The sequence below is a fragment of the Micrasema longulum genome, unplaced genomic scaffold (assembly GCF_059751315.1).
Source record: "Micrasema longulum isolate JH-2025_06_02 unplaced genomic scaffold, ASM5975131v1 h1tg000259l, whole genome shotgun sequence".
NCBI classification, from domain to species: domain Eukaryota; kingdom Metazoa; phylum Arthropoda; class Insecta; order Trichoptera; family Brachycentridae; genus Micrasema; species Micrasema longulum.
Genome location: NW_028277463.1, coordinates 170,905 through 189,079, shown reverse-complemented (window position 1 = coordinate 189,079; position 18,175 = coordinate 170,905). Strand labels below are relative to the sequence as shown.

At 31.2% G+C, this 18,175-nt stretch overlaps 1 protein-coding gene across 2 annotated transcripts in view; it reads left to right on the top strand.

The window, feature by feature from the left end:
• The window catches only part of LOC148283165 (uncharacterized), a 334,091-nt gene that overhangs the window by 217,738 nt on the left and 98,178 nt on the right, over nt 1–18,175 (top strand). Inside the window, exon 4 of one of the 2 annotated variants that reach the window (XM_088223930.1) lies at nt 9,465–9,487. The exons of the other annotated variant lie outside the window; for it this stretch is intronic. The gene's annotated coding sequence lies outside the window, so the exon portion shown is untranslated. The remainder of the gene's footprint in view (nt 1–9,464; nt 9,488–18,175) is intronic. 2 annotated transcript variants of the gene reach the window in all.

The following is an 18,175-nucleotide window of genomic DNA, read 5'->3' as shown; positions in this document are numbered from 1 at the left end:
AATCTTTATATTCCGAATACCAAAAAAATTGCGAAGGAATAAAAATAATCATGACAAATATCGTAACCATACAAAAGTTTTATTGTCCTGAGAATTATCTAATCTGATATTCTCGAATGCGACCAGTTTTCCAAAGGCTTTATAACCCCAGAAGGGTTGTTTTACATCTTTCCTATTGTCCCAAATATTAAATGTTTCCCCCGTGGCCAAATGTAACATACATGGTCTTTTTTGTTACCACACAATGAAAAGTACCCTCTACTTTCTGGACATTGTCATGTTACGTCATATAAATTTTATTATCGTTTTTTATGTTAGTAATGGATTATGTTAATGGGTCGTAACGCAAAAGAATCTTTCATAAAAAGTAGGTGTGAAGTAAACCATTTAACTTATAATGTATTATTTATGTTTTTATTTATTTCTTTTAACTCTCCCTTTTTGTATGATGAGTAAACAGTACACAACGCATCTATTAACGTAATATCCTTATAAAAAAAATATAATCTTTAGGTTAGATTTTCGGTATTTCTCCGTTATACATTTACGTATCGGTTAAAATATTTTTATAACTCATTTGGTACAGAAAAATATTTTTTATTAAAAGTTGGAGATAAATCATCAATAAAATAAAAAGTTTTCTAATGTGTTGCATGCTGTAGAGTATGAAGTAAAAGAGTACAGAATACATCATTGTCTCACACACTTTTTACGTCTGGCTCTCGATAATACGGGTATATTTGGTAGCGAGAGAAACCGTTGCGCGCGTCGTACGCACGAATAGCAAAGTTTTCAGTACTTATGCTTGACGACAGTTAGTAGCTCTCAGAGTTTTGTCAGGGGTGATTCTTTCTACGCTGCGAGCATAAACTAATAGTTTTTTCATGTTTTTTGCAATTCTGTTAAAAAATATGATCACTTTTGACATCAACTGTAAATGAAAACAACTGTAATGAGCACAAAAATGCTAAGGCTACCAGATTACAGAAAGCTTCTTCGGGCTGCTTTTCTCGTTTGACAAAGGGCAAATTTTCTGTGTATGTGGGTACCGCCAAGGAGACTTATGTCATTAGATGCGGTGTGAGGTACGTGGTGGGCAAGTTGTTAATGATTTAATAAATTGCCTATGAATATTATATTTTTGCGATTTAAAATCTCTCAGTTTTTGCATGTGTAATGGCTACACAGCACCGTAACGCGCGGATGTTTTTGGTACAGTAGGAGAAAGGTTAAAAATAGTTTGAGAATCATAGATTTCTTATACTCGAGATGTTTGTTGTGGCTAAACTTTCTCATTGGGATAGACTGCACTGACATCGTGTAGTAGGCCTCAGATTAAGGCTGAGGAAAAAACCCTTAATGTTATCAGCGTTGTTTTGAGTGTGTCCAAATGTTTGTAAATTGAGATGTTAAAATTAAAACAGACTATTAAATGTCACACAGTGTGTAAAATAGCCACTTAAACCAACTTATTACAGGTCATAAGACCTGTAGAAAAATCCCTTCTCAAAATGTTTCCCTCCCAAGAGCAACAAATTTAGACCCTATTTTTATAATCAGACAACTGATGGACCACTTCTGGTAATCGAGGTTGTGAATGGTTAGGTATTGCACTAGCCAATCAATTGACTTGGAATAAAAATATTATTATTGTCTTGTAGTGGCCTGTACTTTGCACAACAAAATAAACGGATTGAATATCTCATCCCTTAATCAAAATTTCTTCAAATAATAAAAACAGTTTTTAAAGTTAAATTTTACATTTAATTGATGGCGAAATTATTTTTAATCTCTTAAATACTGTATGTTGGGGTTCACATATATTTTAACAGAGATTGAGAACCTTTTGATGTCGCTAAGACAAGTTCCGATATAATCGTATTCAAAGCTTCTTTATTCTTTTAACGCATTATTTCTCCCACAATTTTCTTTTATTTTAAATTTTTTTAACGCTTTGAAAGAATAATCTTTATTCGGGGCATAGCAAACAACTTGAAATTGACATCGTTAAGCTATATTAAAAAATATTTGAAATGAAAAAGACTGTTGACTTAATGCATTTTGTCAGTATAGCCTTGATATTTACTCTATGAAATATCTGTAAAACATTTAACTAATAATATGAAAGTTGAATGACCTACCACTTCTCTCAAAAGCATGAAAATTACCCCCAGAAAGCGGAGAAATATATTAAACAAATAGTTGCCGTAAAGTTGACGCTATCAACAATCATTTTATGGTTTGTTATAACATTTCACGCTACACTACGCGTCGTAAAATTTAAAATTAATATATTCAGCCACCTTCATAAATGCCAACAGCACTAGGCTTCTTAACGTACATAAAAAATGTACTGATAAAATTTAAAATTACGTAATAAATCTGTTTAGAGTTTTAAAAACATTAGTTTTTTGCGTTTTCAGAGAAGTTTTTTTAGCAGTTAACATTAATTCATGATTTAGTTTTTAAAATAGTGCACTTTTGCATATTTATATTCAGTTTCAATGCCAAAAAAGTCAGCGTTTATTGAAAAAAGGATTTGCAAAGCATTGTTCTTATAAAAACATAAGTAATCTAACTTTGATCGGGACGTGGTCCCGTAGCTAGTGTTGCGAACTCACGGATCAGAGATTCGAGGTTCGAAACCCACTCTACCCTAACTTGATTTCCATTATCTAATAGTGAGTTATTTACAGTTCGTTGAAAATGGCTACCAAAATTGAGATATTTGTGTAAATTATAGGAATTGTAATATTTATTGAATTTAAAAAAAAAACAATTGTTTAATTACAAAACTCAAATAAAAAATATTATTGAATAAAAAAAATCCATAAATGTAACCTCACAATACCTATATAAGAATCCTTATTTTGAAAGCTATAAGTAGAAGTAAATTGAAGGGATTTTTTCAAAATAAATCGGAAACAAAAAGATCATATTTTACTATGTGTAAGGTGGAGTTTTACTAATATGTTTATACAAACTATAAATTAAAGTAGATAAAAAAATTGGTTAAATTTGTCAAACTTGATAATTTCCTAGAAAATAACATCTAGCCCCTGTTAAAAAACATTTGCACCAAATTTAAATATTATTGATTAAACAAATCGGTCCTAGAAGAAGTCGGTATAAAAATGAATAAGTGTATTCAGGTGTTTTCCAGATATAATTCAGCCAGATAAATCTTACTATACTCAATAAAACTTCCGTTTATTTACATCACGAAATCAAAATAAAGAATTAAAGAAATATGTATATTTGAAAACTCCACAAAATTACTTCTAGACCACGATTCCCGACACTACAACTCGTAGTCTATTTTTTTAATTTAATTTAAATTTTTGTATCGGCCATTCGATGGCATTTAAATATTGCTTAAATCATAATGTTAAAATGAAATATTAACAACCTAAATATGCGTCTTTAAGATAAAAAAAAATCATATTTCCGTTGAAAACGATTGTTTAAGGCAAAATTTAACGTGATATTTTTGAAAAATACAACAAAATTTATGTGATTTAAAATGTTTTTATTTATTTTTCTAAGTGGAAATTGAAAATTTCTTCGATCATTTAATGAAAATAACTATCTTCAAAGCAATTGTAATTTTTTTACTCAAATACTCCGGGGGTAATGCGTTCTTTTATCTAATTATTAAGTTTTTTCAGTATTTCAAAGGATTGTATAATTTTTCCCAAATTGAATTTCCACACAACCTACTTTATTACAAAAATAGCTGATGTAGAAAAAAGAGAAATGAAAACAAAAAAAAAACATTATTTTTCAACCTGACAAAAAGAATATGTTTAAAAAAATCCTTCTCTTTTATGTGGCAAATCGTTATTTCAAGAAATTAAATTTCAATAGGTATTTACTGATTCAAAATAATTCAAAACGTATTCGAACGGAAATTTCAAAGAAATTAATAAATTGAATTTATTTCCGATGGAAATTCATCGTCCCTGTAAAACCGCAGAAAATTAAAATGGAAATATTTTAAAGGGTGTCTTTATGAATAATATCCTTTGGAAAGACGTAAGATTGGTTAACCCTTGTTAGCGGGAGACATTGGAAATACATCCTTTGTTGAATTAGACGAATCAACCGTTTATTGAAGGTAGTATTTTCCGAGTTTTTACCGGGAGCTTAGGTAACGTTCCAAGCAATATCTTTTATAATTTTAAATTTTATTCATCATCTTTTTACGTATATTAATTGGATTTTTTATATGCCTTAAGAGGGTTATGAAGTATGATCTTTGTCAAAATAATTCATAACACATTCTTAGTCAAAACAGTTGCAAAGCAATTTGAAATGAACAATATTTACAATTTTTGTTGGGATTCTACTGATTTATTTATTTATATACATTTTTTTAAACCACAACAGGCCAGAAAGCCCAATTACAGTGGTGAATTTCAGTATAGAACACCCAGGATTGAGAAAAATTACATGAGATTTTCGGGTTTTCACCGGGAATCACTCCCGGACTCTTTTATATCACGAAGGCTGATGTTCGGTTAAAACTGATATTTAATTTAATTAATATTTTAGCCATTGACTTTATCGTCGAAAGTTTTAATAAGTGTTTGTTAATAAATAAACACAACCACTAATAAACCCTTCTCTGTCTACTGGTTCCAAAACATACCTGTCTTTATAGCTCCCAAAGACATTTAAAAATACATCACCAGTGCACGTTAGCGTTGGCTACTAAATCAGCACGTTTGTTTTATATCTTTGTACAATTACTCAAATTAAGGGGTATAATGGGACTTGCGTATCAGTGTAATTAGTGTCCTGGCAAAGAGACTAGTACATCTTGAAACCTACGTCTAGACGTAGAAAAATCGTTATGTGGTTTTATACGATCGTTTTCTGACATTTTGTAATATTACACTTTGTAATATTTTGCCTATATTTTAACATCTGTATTCCTTCAATTCAATTCTAGAAACTTTAAATTACATGTCATCAATGAATTTATAAAAAAGAAACATTTGGGGGTAAGATTGATCATCTTACCTTAATGTAACAAAAATGATCAAGATACGCTGTGATTGGTGTACCAATGCCGTACCCTATGCACCATTAGGTGCGGAAAAGGAATGATGATGATTATAAATAATTTATCAAGTGTTCAAGGTTAAAAGTAAACCTTATATATTTTTTTTGAAGCTCTATTTCAACATTATGGTAAACGAAATAAAGGAAGATATCCGAAGGGTGGCTTTTGTAAATTGAAGGTATCATGGTAACTGCTGGACATGTAGCTAACAGGCTGCTCGCTGATTCCTGGAATTTGTAGATATTTTTTTTATAGTGTTATTATTATTATTATTATGGATTTATTTCATAATAAAATACCTCAAGGGCGCGTTACATAGTGTTTCTATTGTTAAATTAATTTAATTGAAGCTTTTAAGTTTTTTTTTTAAATACTCTTATTGTGATAACAACTGTAAAGACACTCCTTTCACATACCCGAAAACCATTTTAAGCTTTACTAAAAAACATTTATTTTTTGTCAGTTAAAGAAGTTCCTTTAGAAAATTTCAATTTAATACACCGCGATTGAAATTTACTGGACAGTAATTTTGTTACATAAACTTGACTGTTATTGCTGATTCTTTCGTAAATTTTCTTGATTAAACAAATATGCATCAGCATTTGTCTATCAGCCTTTGTTCTTTGATGGGTGGACTTAACAGTATAAATGCATTTTTGTTAATTTTACGATTTATATTAGAAAATGTTCCTTGTGTATGCCTGCGTCAGTGGTATTAACAGTACATTTATACAACTACTTAATGCATGTATGAACAACTTTAATAATTTAAAACTGGAGTTTTAATAAAATATTAATGCAAATCTGTGTCATATTTTGTACAAGACGATCTGGGTAATGTCAGTAGATTCATTTCTATCATTCATTGAGTGGTACAAATAGTATAAGTAAGTTCTAGTATTGGTAGACTCATTTTTATCCCATCTTTAATGGTTTCAGTAGTATATGCTGAATATTTATGATATTTCTTCAAATTACTCGAATGTAGTTACGCCGATAAAATTATCCGTAAATACTCACACATTTTGCAAAATGTGAGTTTTGTAGCTAAATAATTGGGTTTATTTGTTTTTCTGAATAGTGAAACTTGTGCATTTTTTTTATTAAACATATTGCTCCCAAATCAGCACATCCCGTTTCATATATTTATTTTCTTTAATATCTAATTTTTGTACCAGCTTTAACATAAAATATTGTTTTAACCGAAAAAACGTGTTTGTCTGGACAAACCTGATTTTGGGCAATATTTGGGTAACTCGAAGTTTCCTGGCAAAAAGTAATTACGAGAATGTACCTATGCGAGCACGGAAATTGTGTTCTGAATTTTTATTTTGTACTTTTGTTTGTAAAGGAAATCCATACTCTATTATTACCAGTATCACACTTTAAATAAACATATTTATAAACCTCTCAAACGATTAATCATATATTGTTTAGTATTTCAATGCGAGCAACCATGTTAATAGTTCTGACAACTTTTGTTACGTGTGTGGTGTAGGAATATCAAATATCAAAAAAGGAATAAAACACCACAATTTTTAAAAAAGTTCTGCACTTTGGGTCCCAAGTTGGAGATGAGTAGGAGCTTTTGGCCCCACATATCTGCTGTTTATCCCACATATATGTGTTAATAGATTTCACTCAAATATCACCCATATTGAATCGCGTAACAAAGGAAAATAGAAAAATTTGGTAATCAGATTCGGAATAAGAAGGAAAAATTAAATGAGAATTATCTTCTTTAGTTGATGTAAAATTTTGAAAGTTAAGTTTTGAATATCAGTGTAACGTAAAGATCTTACATTTAAAATTGTTCTTCTTTCTTATACTATTTTGCAATTACATGGATGATAACAAAACCATCTTATTTTACTTATGTTTGTTTTTGCATCGTTTTATGTTCATTTTGTTCAGTTTCTTGTACATATGTTTCTTCGTATAACTGTTGTGGCTTAGAAGGCTGAGAGAGCATATAAAATTAATTAATTAAATTCCGTTACAAAGCATGCATTACCGTTGTGGTATTTTATATACATTTAATAAAATCAACAATAGAAAATTGAAAACCATATCGATAGCCCAAAGCAACAGTGAGAAAACCCTTAGAGTGATAATTCGACTCCGCTTAAAGATGAGTTCTTTAGCTTTACTGCGTTAAACAAAAGCGTTCCAAGTTTTTAGTTTTAACTAAACAACAAACGTGTAATGGATGGTTTCGATTTGCGCTTGCAATTCTCGACCTGAGTACATACTGTCAGTTGTGTTGCTGTAAACTTACTTCTTTTGGTGTTTGTCCATATGAGTGACTATTAGCCGGTGGCGTATTACTACCCTAAGGATAAATCCAAAATTTTCGATTTCGAGATACACAAACAGATTCATTGTTAAGTCAAATGAATGAATGTTTTCATACAGTAAATTTTAGATTAGACAGTCAAACATTTTATTCATTTATTTGACGGACTTATGCAGTCCATTCTAACGATGGTAAATACAATTTCTTATAATAAATACAGGCACTAATAAAATAAAATACAACTAAATAAAATTAAAGCTGGGACAAAGACTTACACCAAAAAAGTCCAGATCTTGTCTCGAGTTTTACAATACGACAAAATCGGGACATTAGTGCATGCAAGCCTTAGTTTGTTCTGTGTTAATGACAATATTGTATTTCATTACTTATTCAGTTAGACCCTTTGCACACCTCGATGTCCGATTATCTGTTGCTTTGAGCTAGCGATGTATGGTTAATTAAATCTTTATTAAAACCCTGATTTTGACAAATTTGTTTTATAAATAAATGCCACCATATTTTTTTGATATTTCTTTGTTCTAATTAAAAATTATTTCTGTTAGAATTTTCGAATAAATTACCATTCCAAACGACGCTTCAAGGTCCGGAATGAGCATAGCGCGAAACTCTTTCAAGTCTTAACTCAAATATTGGTATGTTATTTGAAACGTAGAAAATGACTGGCAAAATCCACATTAATTCATAGTGTTCTCTAGAACACGTAAGAAAGTTTGTGCAACTTGAAGATGTTAACTGTTCCCCAACTTGAGTCAGAACCAGCGCGGCAATACAACACAACCCCCCGAGTTAGCCAATGATCCTAACCTTATCATTTAGTATCATCGAACACTTTGAAGGAGTGTGATAGTTTATACAGAGTGGTTATAAATCAACAAATAAAAAAATATTTGTATTTTAAGCACGAAATTTGTGGTGTTGTCGCATCCCATATTTTTAATTTTTTAAAATGAATTTTTCAATACATTACATAGTTTAAACGTACACCAGAACTTATTTTTACATGGCCTCGAAATAACACTGTACATAAATGAAATCTTGATATATATAATTCGTCACTGAACTTTTCCTAAACGGCTTAACCGATTTACGTGCGGTGTTCAGCGAAATGTAGATCTTTGTACTACGCTTGTTTGTAGATATTAAAAATTTTAATCAAGTGCATGAGTGTCCTACACTAATATACAAAGAAATCGACAATATTCTGTACATACTGTTTGTTTACCAAATAAAATAAAAAATATATTAATTCTCCTTACGGACAATGGGATATGTCCGTATATTTTAAGTAAAATATTTTAACTTAAACTCTTAGAGATGTATAACCAGCGAAAAATGTTCTCAAAATACAAATATCTTGTTAAATAATCAGAATGGAAACACTCATTAAAATATGTAAGTACTTTTTGCGTGTTATTTTCTGTAAAAAAATGAGTAATGCTTCAATTTACTCACTTCTTTTGTTCGTGACATTCTTTTAAATTTCATATAAAATATAACTTATCATTAACTTTTGACCCTTTCAAAACACAAAGCATCAAAAAACATTAGGTTCTTCATGCAAACAAATTCTTCGCGCGATTTTCTAACAGGCAGAACACGCACCCTTTGATCTCATAATCAAGGGGGAGGCATTCTACCCGAAGCTGCTCTATAGGGACCTCTCTCAATCATAAATCATCGTGTCAAATCATTAAAGCTGTAACATTATGAAAAAGCCCATAGAAGCCCCGAGCACTAGTTAAAAGCCTCTAAAAATATGAATGATGGAAAAGGTATGATTACAATGTTATATAGCAAACGCGTGACTAAAATAATAGCATAGTTTAAACAAAGCTGTTAAATTAAGTTGGTTTGTAAACCGTTTAAAGTCTTGTTTTATTTTTTTTCTTCCCCGCAAAAGTTACCAAAGGAGTACAATAATTCATGTTTTATTTACTTATAGTGTGCAAGTACTCAAAATTAAGAATCTAACCAAATTCACCCGAAGGCGGTATGGTTTTACGTGTGCTAAATATTAGAACTGACGTAATCACATGCACAATGCAATTTTATGTCTAATTGGTGATTTTTTCCATACAGATCAGTCTTGGGGGTCAAGTCGGGTAAGTGTTACTATTTTATTTTGCTGTTTTTGTATCCTTGTTATGTCTGTCTTGTTATCAGCTCCCAGAAGGCAATTATCTAACTTTGTTTGCTTTTGACATAAGCTTCGCAATTCGTGATTTTTCCCCTTTTTTGGTATTTGGTCTTTGATTTTGGAAAAGAGGCAACGTAATGATGCCATTACTTAAGTGAAACGGTCTATGTTATTCTTTTAAAAAAATACTAAAATTGCTTTAAAAAAACATTAATTAACAAGACATTTTGAAATACTGAATGGATTGCGCACTTAGATTTTTCACGGTGTTACCAAAGTTAGGTATTGAGGTCATAATTCTAGTTAATGTGATGAAATGGCGGCTATTAAGGTCTTATTTCGTCGTTCATTAAACGGTATCAAGCTCGTTCACTTCGAACCATCAAACATCAACTTTCTTATATCTAGTGCCCACATAATAAATATATAAAAGGTATAATAAAACCTTGCCTCTTTGGTTTTTATCGCAATATTCGCCCATTAATGGAAATAAAATAAAATTACAAGATTTTTATAACTAAAGCAGAATCGTTAAGCACCTTTTGGGAAATATTTCCTTTGTTTTTCCTTTATTTTTTTACTAAGATCTTTTATTTTATTTAATTTTGTCTTTGCACCACAACAGGCCAAGAGGCTCAATGACAGCGGTGAATTACAGCACAGAACACCCAGGCTTGAAAATAAATTACATTAGATGTTGAATTCTTACCAAACATCAAACCCGGAACCTTCTGTGCTTGGGCATTTTAGTCATTACACCGTCGCGTTACAGGTCGCCAGTTATATTCATCATTTTAAAAAAAAGCTTTTTCATATTTTTTAAATATTTTTTTTATTGAAAGTTCACGAAACTTTTGCGTAGTGCTTAACTCAAAGGACTCTGAATAAAACATTTAGACAGCAAAGGATCGATTGGTAAAAAAAAAAAAAAATATTTCCATATTTACGTAACATGTGCATATAACAGGATCTTAAATTTCTATCGATAATATGATCAAAAATGTGTTTGAATAAATGTGTTGATGAGAATCGAAAAAGTTAAGATCTAAATTGTTTTAACAGAGAGAGAAATAATTTTTGAAAAGTAGTCATCGAGTTAAAAACACTCGTCCAGGATTCTGGTCACACATAGAACTTTATTCTTCAACCGCACGCATATGGATGAAAATGGCGCTACATAAATTATCCATACTGATAATTTGGAAAACGGGGTACACGGTGACTTGCTTTTTTCTTTAGAAGACAGCGAATCACTAATATGGTGTTTTGTCAAAGGTTTTTATCATAAATGATCACAATAAATATATTGATAAAAGTACAATAATTTAATTAAGATTATTGAACAAATATTTCAAACAAATTCAACAAATGTTATAATACCTCAAAGAATTGACTCAAAAGGTTTTTTCTAATCAATGTGAACATGTTTATAAAACAAGAAATAAACATTAAGTAAGACTACCATTTCGTAGGAAAACAAATACACAGAACTCGCCGATGCACCGAGCTGTACATTTATATTACGAGTATAAGGAAATACCATTAGAAATAAGAGAGCAAAAAATATTGTTTAATTTGAATGTCAGTTAAAAAAACATGTGTTTAGCAGATAAGTTAGTTTTTAAAAAGTAATCTTATTCGTGTTAGCTTTATAGAAGTTTTCTTTTTAAGTGTACGTATATTGTTTAGAAGTTTTAATAATTAGTATCTGGTTTTCATAATAATTAGATGTAAGTTAATATTAGAATGTAAGTTAATATTAGGACATTCATTTATTATGTTTGAACTATTTTAAGACAAAATAAATCAATTTATGTAACATAACCTTTTGCACAATGTTTTGAGAATGTCTACATGTTTGTGGACAGCCACTTTTTTCTCCCTAAGGAATTATCAAGATCTAAATTTGTCGCAACAGAGAGGGAAAACATTTTTGAGACGGGATTATAGATGCCTAGACACAGGGAAAATGCTTTTGTCATTACGATTGTTTATGTTTTTATCTTATTGCCAATTGAAAATAAATGGGAATGGGCTGGGAAGCATGTTTTCAAGAGATGGAAGAGTAGAAAAAGATGTTGAAAGAAGAGTGAATGCGGGCAACAAAATGAACGGAGCACTAAGCACAGTAATTTCTAATAAAAATATGTCAATCGAAGCTAAACTGGCAGTGCACAACGGAGTTTTAGTCCCAACACTTATGTATGGAAGTGAAACATGGAACTGGCAGAGAAAGGATGAAAGCCGAGTGAACGCGGTTGAAATGCGATCTCTTAGACGAATGTGTGGGAAATCAATGTATGACAGGGTTACGAATGATGAAATCAGGCGAGAGTGTAAATCTGAGACAAGTATAATTGATAAGATTAAGAAAGGGTCTCTGAGATGGTTTGGTCACGTAGAACGAATGGACGACGAGAGAATGGTAAAACAAGTATATATGGCAAAAATGAACGGCAACGTTAGACGAGGACGACCAAGGAAGACGTGGCATGATCAGATAAACCAAAATCTTAAGTCTGGTCATGTCAAAAGCAGACAGAACCGAAGGGCATGTATGACAAGATGTATGAATGTGGAAGAGGCTAGGAGTGTATGCCAGGATAGACGTGTGTGGCGGTCCATTCTCTCTGCCTACCCCTACGGGGAAATGGCGTGATGGTAGTAGTAGTAGTAGTAGTAGAAAATAAATGCTTTTTCCCAACTAGTTTAAATATATCCTACCGCATTCTACAGCTTTGTAGAACAGATACGGGATTTTACTAGGGCGATTGTTGGTTCAACTGCACCGTCTAGTAATTGGTACTAGGTGGCTGACTCGACCGTAGGGGATAGTGGGCAGACATTGGCCATTGGCGTAATGGACATATGACTTGTAATTGGCTGTCACGTCACCTGACGGACTTAATTAGTCGTGAACACTAACACTGAATACTTTAAGCCAGAGACACTATGTGGGCGATATTGCCACCCGGAGAGCAATAGTGAACCCATGGGGTAGTTTAGGTTATAGAAGTAAATTAAAAGGACTGTTGTATTTTATATTCACTATACAGTATTTTCAAATAAAAACAACAATATCTTCCATAAAACTAACTGGTTAGGCCCATAATGTGTCACAGCGTCAATTAATTCCAATTCCTGTCTCCTTTTTTCTCACCAAATTCAATCCTGTCCCTTTCGCACCCATATGAAGATTCCCAAAAACAAATGAATGCTATTTTTTTAGTCACCTAAAGTCAGTGTCTGCTTTGATTTAGAATAAAGTACATGTTTAATCACCAATCGATTTTTGGTACGTATCGAAAAATATTAAAACAACAATTATTTTAATCAAACTATTTAGTAAAATATATTCAATAGTAAAAAAACGAAGCTATCATAGTGTGAAGTTTCGCCACCTCAGCAAGTCATCCAGAGGAATAAGGAAAAATACGAAAAAAATTTCATCCATTTACTCCATTTCCTTGCTATTCATTTGCGCTGTGACATTTACAAAATTTAATAAATCTACCGTCGCTAACCAGCTCATGCTTTGCCATTAACTGTTATATATTTATCTCTGTCCGGATGGATTAATTAGACAGGTCTGTGTGTGAAATAGAATTAAAATCCTGGACAAACGCTTTCAACTCGATTCGAATTATTTATTTGCCTTAAAAATACTCGAGGTTTTGGAAAAACTGATCTTGTATATAATTTAATTTGTCTTTCGTCGGCACATGTATTTTTTAATAGAACCTTTATTTAACTTAAAAACGCGCATAAAGGAAAAAATATAAACAATTCAGATTGAACTTAAATATAGTGTTTGTTTATCCTTACAATTAACGTTTCCATTAATATTAGAAAAAAAATGGCGCAAAATAACAACCTCGGATAATGTTTTGATACACAAAACCACTAGAATAAGCATACAGAGTTTTGTATTTTACGTATTTTTGTACGGATATTTTGTACATTATTTTTAAGATACAATTTTGCAAGAGATACAGTTCTTTTTTGAAATAGCATAAAAATCCTGGACGAATGCTTGTGACTCGATGACTGCTTCAGGTAAAAATCCCGAATGAGGAAATCGGGTGGAGATACCAAGCTTGAGATCTCGGGTTCGATTTATAGGAAGGCCGATATGAAATATCGATTGTGAATATGATTCTACACTATGAAGTTTCATATTCCTTGACTGGCACGTAAGATTAAGGCCGATTACCTTACCCGTATGTAACAGATCATCGATATTATTCGTTTTTTTTCTTCTTATTATTCTTTATTTGGATAACCAACAGCTACATTTATCTTATATATAAAACAACAAAAAAGCCAATTACAGGATTTCACAAGTAGCATCATGGTAAGTTAAAAAATATTTTCAAATATTAATCTAATGTAAATCCTTAAGAAAAAAACACTACTAATTATTTCGAAAGCAAACGTCGTACGTCATTATGATTATTTGCCATCTATGTTGATTCGTTTTGTTATAACATTAAAATTATTGAAAGTTCGCCACAAATATTCTGAATTTCCCCTTTAATTTGATGAAACAAGAGGAACATGAAGAAGAAGGTTATTTCTAAGAGCTTTTGGAGAAACGTAAATAGTTTGCATATCGCGACATTTTTGTAGAGGTAATCTTTTTTACATATTTTAATATATTGATCGGATTTCAACTTAAGATTCAACCGGATGAAAAATGCACTTAGTATACCAATGCACCATCAGAAGTGGATGATGTAGATGATACTAATATTTATTATCAATAATATTACAAGTTGTGTACCATCATATATTTTATATTATGTAAGTATTTTTATTTATGTGACAATTATTCATGTTATCAATAACAAAGAAGCCTCTAATTGGACCTTAAAAAATGTTACTACAATATGTATCTCACAATTTTATAAATGTTTGTTGGCTTTTAGTATTTCGTATTTGTATTTATATTTGAGTACATATTATATTATGTGTAGAAATGTGTGACGATTTTTCATCCACGTAAAAGCCCTACGGGCTTTTTATGTAAATAAATTCAAAAGAAATGAGAAAAAGCACTAGAAAAGAAATGAATTATTGATATTGTCCTCCGAGCGCAGAGTGAGTAAACAATAATGTATTTTTCTTAAAGCTAAAAAACAATATTTCCTATTTCTCTAGTATCCCCCAAACAATTTGACAGCATCTTTGGGTGGCTCAGTATAGAAAGGAAGATTTATAAGATTTTCCAGAGGTAGGCTAAACAGTTAAGTCTTCATTTCACAAACAAAAATACCCTTTCCCTTGCTCGGCTTTAGGGCTTTTAGGATTTGAAGAGAGGGATACAAAATCTACATACAGGGTGCGAATGTTTAATTGAATTGAAGAAAAATAATTATCCTTATATACCTGCGAGATTTAAAATATTCAAATTCCTCTTAATCTATTATAATTTGAATCCGAAGGATAAGTTAAAAGTTACTCCTGCATTTCATTCTTCGTTTTCACCTCCACACCGACTCTTTTGATTTTCTACATTCTGATTTGATCCCCTTTTCTTCAATAAAATATTTGATACTTTTGGTAAAAGGTAACCAAACTGAGCGAATTAATATCCAACTCGGAAACTCGTAAACCTCGGATCATATAATTAGGTACTTTAATTTGAAATAAGTATTTAATCTTCTATCAACGAAATTTTGAGTATGCCTAAATTTTTATAGACATGAACTGGATTTAATGAATGAGTTAATCGGGTTGTGGTCCCGTGGCTAGTGTCTCGGACTCACGGCTCAAAGGTCCGTGGTTCGAATCCCACTCTACCCCAACTTGATTCCCAGTTTCTTAAAATAAGTTATTAACAACTCGTTGAAAATGGATCTTATCATAAGAACGCAAATATTTCTTTTCTTATTTTTTTTTTTTTTTTAAATAAAAAAAAAAACCCTTTTGGCAGTTATTATTATTAATATATAACAAGAGCTGAAAAACATTTTATAGAAGGGAATATATGAGTCTAGACATTTACAGGGCTTACGACCTGTCATAGACAGTTTTTTTTTTGTATAACAAAGAGAAATACCCCAGTTCTTATTTTTTGCTCAAATATTTGAATTTTCAAACCATTATCGAATATTCGTAAATTACTTGTGCTGGAAAAATGGAAATCCAGTTGTGGTAAAGGGGGATATGAACTACGGACCATTAATCCTTAAGTCCACAATACTACCACGGGACCACAACCCGGTTTGGCCACTTTGCACACGGTCATCATTCTGCCTATGTTTGAACATCTATATTCCTTCAATTCAACCATATGTTGATCTTTGTGAAGTGAAATAACTTTTACCTTTATTGATGCGGGTGAGATCCTGACTGAGTTATTTCACCTTTATTCTTACCAGGCAATGCCTAAAAAATAAAACTTTTAAGTTTTTATACTGCCTAGAATAAATACGCCTGCCTAGTATGCAATTGAAATAATTCGGTTGAAATCTCACCCGTATAAATAAAGATTTAGCACTTACTTCACACAGATGAACAAATGGAACAATTAAAGGAATGTATGTGGAAATATAGGCCGAATGGCGAATGTTACCCAGTGTGTAAAGCGTCCACTTAAACCAACCAATGACAGGTCATGAACCCTGTAAATGCCTTCTATAGACTTCTATATTTTCTTAAATGGAGTGTTTTTCAACTCTGTTGTCATATATCAATTTAATCTTTTGTTTTAAACCGTAAAAGTAATTATTTTTTTATAAAAAAAATATCTGCGTTCTTATGATTTACCCAAATATTTCATTTTAAATGCCATTTTCAACGAGTTGTAAATAACTCACCATGAGAAAATGGGAGTCAAGTTCGGGTAGAGTGGGGTTTGAATCACGGACCTTTGAGCCGTGAGTCCGAGACACTAGCCACGGGACCGCAATCCAAGTAAAGTAAAAAAGAATATAAATTTAAAACTTTGTTTTTGACAATATGTCATTTCAATATTTGGATATTGTCTTTAGTCTTTTGTCTACAAATATTTAGACAAACTTAAATATTGTAATAAAACCAACTAGTCAAAGAAGAAGTTTAAAAATTTGAAAATTGTTTTCAGGCGTTGCCTAGTATGTGAAATAATTCAGTAAATGAATCTCTTCGCTACAATAAAGGTTTCAGCTTTTTAACCTCACTAAAATCAACAAATGAAAGAATCAAAGAAATATGGATGTTCAAACATAGGCAAAATAGTTAATGTTACACAATTTGCAAAGTGGTCACTTCAACCAGCCAATGACAGGTCATAAGCCATGTAAATGCCTAGACTTCCATATGGGGATATGGAAGTCTTCTCTAAGGTATTCTCCATCCCTATTTTAATTTGTTAATATGTCGTTTGCTTAATTTGCGTACCTATATCATTTAGTTTTATCTTTGAAATTTAACACTTATACACATTACCAAAAATTTTAACAGAAAAAAGACAAAAATACATCCACGTAGGAACAAGAATGGAAAAAATAGAGAATAAATTAACAACTTTTTTGAAAAATAAATCTACAAAAATATTTTAAAATTATCAAAAATGTATATACATACGTACAAAATAAACATTCTTTTGGTCAACTTAAGCATTATTAATTATCCAAAGAACTTCTCAACTTTTTTTTACAATTTAAAATCAATAATGGTATATGAAATACTGTCGAATTTTAATAAAATTGTACTTATTAGTTGCATAATTTTTTTAAGCCCCTGCGAAAACAGTACATTGCATTATCTACGCCCCTAATACGTCACAATTTTGTGAAATCAAAAACTTTGTTTGTGACCGTTTAAATTTAAATAGAACATTGTCACGAACCTTTACGTCACAATTTTCATAACCAAATATGTCGCATTTTTGTAAAGACATATTTTATTTTTAAACAATTTCATTCTTTAAATAATGTAAGAAAATATTTTTCTACAATACCCCAATTGATTTTAAAAATTCAATTATTTTTTCTAGAGAATATACAAAACTATTTCATATTTTTTCTGTTACTTGGGCAAACAGCTCTGGACATTTTTCGATTGATCAAATAAAAACACCCACGAAAAAATATACACAAAAACTAAAAACGCCTTGTATACACAGAGCTCGCTCTGCATGCATAATATTTAAGGGAAATTCATTTTGCTTTATTGTTTTAAAGCCTTTGATCCGATGGTTTAAGTTAGAAATAATTTAATAATAATGTACCGTGCGCTATCTTGTCACAGCAAAACGTAGGATTTAGGGTACATAATGAAGTAGACACTCCTTACCACTAAAATTTGTAAATAACTTCAGCGATTTGGTTAAATATAAATTAATTCAAATAAGTAAATAAATAGAAACGGCTAGTAGCCCAGTGGCTAGTATCGTGGACTTACGGATCAAAGGTCCGAGGTTCGCACCCCGCTCTACCACAGCTTGGTTTCTATTTTCTAATAGTGAGTTATCTACAACTCTGAAACAAATGGCCATCAAAATATTTATATTTGAGTGAATCGTAAGAACTCAAATGTTCATTAATAAAAAAAGAAAAAAGGAAATTTATGTCAATTTAAGTGTTCTTTTCTATTCGTGTCTAGAACATCTGTTACATGAAGGTAAGGTGATAAGACTTACGCTTCAGGTGCCAATCCAGAAACAATG